At 49.3% G+C, this 3,081-nt stretch overlaps 1 non-coding gene across 1 annotated transcript; it reads left to right on the top strand.

Moving 5' to 3' along the window:
* The first annotated feature begins 879 nt into the window (after positions 1-879).
* On the top strand, positions 880-952 carry Trnaa-cgc. The gene has a single exon. It is a non-coding gene; the product is annotated as a tRNA-Ala (tRNA).
* Positions 953-3,081: the final 2,129 nt, after the last annotated feature.

Genomic DNA, 3,081 nt, shown 5'->3' with positions numbered 1-3,081 from the left:
AAAAAGATTTATACAAGGTATTGCTGTTGAGCATGCGAACTGAGGAGCTACTCGACCGACTAGTAGCGGCTCCGGTCAAAGAAAAACATCATAACGACCGGGAGTGCGGTGTGCTGACCACACGCCCCTCCTGTCCGCATCCTCAGCTGATGATGACACGGCGGTCGGATGGTCCCGATGGGCAACTTGTGGCCTGAAGACGGAGTGCCATTGCTGTTGTGCAAAAAGCAATGAAAACTGTGAGGTCCTCTACAGGAGAAATAAAAAATTCCGTTAAATTTCGGTTACATTATAAGTGACACTAATTTAAAGGCGATAAATTCAGCTAAATATGTAAGGGCTATAATAGCGGTGGCCACAACGAGGTTCGCGGGCCGCATGCGCTTCTTGCTTCAGGATAGTGAGGCGCTTGCATAAAGTATCAAAATATTGCAATTTTATCAAGTAAAAAAGTGATACACACTTCTACAATGAGGTGACTAAAGTCGTGGGATACCTCCCTACATCGTGACGGACCTCCTTTGCCCAGCGCAGTGCGGGAAGTCGACGTGGCATGGACTAAACAAGTCGTTGGAAGTCGGCTGCAGAAATATAGAACCTTGCGACCTGTATAGCGTCCATAATTATGAATGTGTTGCCAGTACAGGATTTTGTGCACGAACTGACCTCTGAATAACGCCCCATAAATCGGTGGGTAGCCAAATTATTCGCTCGAATTGTCCAGAATTTCTTGAAACAGTCGCGACAGTTGTGGGTCGGTGAGGTGCGTTGTTATCCATAAAAATTCCATCGTTGTTTGCGAACATGAAGTTCATGAATGGCTGTAAATGGTCTCCAAGTAGCCGAACATAAACATTTCCAGCCAAAGATCGGATACCGAGCGAGATGGCGCAGTGGTTAGCACACTGGACTCGCATTCGGGAGGACGACGGTTCAAACCCGTCTCCTGCCATCCTGATTTAGGTTTTCCGTGAGGCCGGCCGCTGTGGTCGAGCGGTTCTAGGTGCTTCAGTCCGGAACCACGCGGCTGCTACGGTCGCAGGTTCGAATCCTGCCTCGGGCATGGATGTGAGTGATGTCCTTAGGTTAGTTAGGTATAAGTGGTTCTAAGTCTAGGGGACTGACGACCTCAGATGTTAAGTCCCATAATGCTTAGAGCCATTTGAACCATTTTGTTTTCCGTGATTTCCCTAAATCGTTTCAGGCAAATGCCAGGATGGTTCCTTTGAAAGGGCACGGCCGATTTCCTTTCCAATCCTTCCCTAATCCGAGCTTGTGCTCCGTCTCTAATGACCTCGTTGTCGGCGGGACGTTAAACCATAATCTCCTCCTCCAAAGATCGGTCCAATTGGACCAGAGGGCCCAGTCTATTCCATGGAAACAAAACCCACACCATTATGAAGCCACCACCAGCTTGCATAGTGCCTTGTTGACAACTTGGGGTCGTGTCCTCGTGGCGTCTGGGTCACACTCGAAATCTACCGTCAGCTCGTACCAACTGAAATCAGGAAAACAAACAAACGGCTCTGAGCACTATGGGACACAACTGCTGAGGTCATAAGTCCCCTATAACTTAGAACTACTTAAACCTAACTAACCTAAGGACATCACACACATCCACGCCCGAGGCAGGATTCGAACCTGCGACCGTAGGGGTCGCGCGGCTCCAGACTGTAGCGCCCAGAACCGCTCGGCCACGTCGGCCGGCTGAAATCAGGACTCATTTGATTAGTCCACGACTTTTCCAATCGTTTAGGATCCAACTGACACAGTCACGAGTCCCGGAGAGGATCTGCAGGTGATGTCGTGCTGATACTAAGGCACTCGCGTCCATCATCTACTGCCAAACCACTGTCCTTTTATACCTTGTGTACGCGATACCATCGCCATCTGTATATGTGCATATCGCTATCAAAAATGGTCGAAATGGCTCTGAGCACTATGGTACTTAACATCTGAGGTCATCAGTCCCCCAGAACTTAGAATTACTTAAACCTAACTAACCTAAGGACATCACATACATCCATGCCCGAGGCAGGATTCGAACCTGCGACCGTAGCAGCTGCGCGGTTCTGGACTAAAGCGCCTAGAACCGCTCGGCCACAGCGGCCGGCCATATTGCTATCCCATGATTTGTCATCTCAATGTACACTACTGGCCATTAAAATTGCTACACCACGAAGATGACGAGCTACAGACGCGAAATTTAACCGACAGGAAGAAGATGCTGTGATACAGATGCGAAATTTAACCGACAGGAAGAAGATGCTGTGATATGCAAATGATTAGCTTTTCAGAGCATTCACACAAGGTTGGCGCCGGTGGCAACGCCTACAACGTGCTGACATGAGGAAAGTTTCCAACCGATTTCTCATACACAAACAGCAGTTGACTGGCGTAGCCAGGTAAAACGTAGTTGTGATGCATCGTGTAAGAAGGAGAAATGCGTACCATCACGTTTCCGACTTTGATAAAGTTTGGATTGCCGTCTATCGCGATGGCGGTTTATCGTATCGCGACATTGCTGCTCGTGTTGGTAGAGATCCAATGACTGTTAGCAGAATATGGAATCGGTGGGTTCAGCAGGGTAAAACAAAACGCCGCGCTGGATCCCAACGGCGTCGTATCACTAGCAGTCGAGACGACAGGCATCTTATCCGCATGGCTGTAACGGATCGTGCAGCCACGTCTCGATCCCTGAGTCAACAGAGGGAGACGTTTGCAAGTCAACAACCATCTGCACAAACAGTTCGACGACGTTTGCAGCAGCATGGACTATCAGCTCAGAAACCATGGCTGCGGTTACCCTTGATGCTGCATCACAGACATGAGCGCCTGCGATGGTGTACTCAACGACGAACCTGGGTGCACGAATAGCAGAACGTCATTTTTTCGGATGAATCCAGGTTCTATTTACAGCATCATGATGGTCGGATGTGTGTTTGGCGACATCGCGGTGAACGCACATTGGAAGCGTGTATTCGTCATCGCCATACTGGCGTATCACCCGGCGTAATGGTATGGGGTGCCATTGGTTACACGTCTCGGTCACCTCTCGTTCGCAATGACGGCACTTTGAAC

The sequence above is a fragment of the Schistocerca americana genome, chromosome X, assembly GCF_021461395.2.
Source record: "Schistocerca americana isolate TAMUIC-IGC-003095 chromosome X, iqSchAmer2.1, whole genome shotgun sequence".
In the NCBI taxonomy this organism is placed as follows: domain Eukaryota; kingdom Metazoa; phylum Arthropoda; class Insecta; order Orthoptera; family Acrididae; genus Schistocerca; species Schistocerca americana.
The sequence above is the reverse complement of the archived record's forward strand: the minus strand, read 5'-3'. Positions and strand labels throughout refer to the sequence as shown.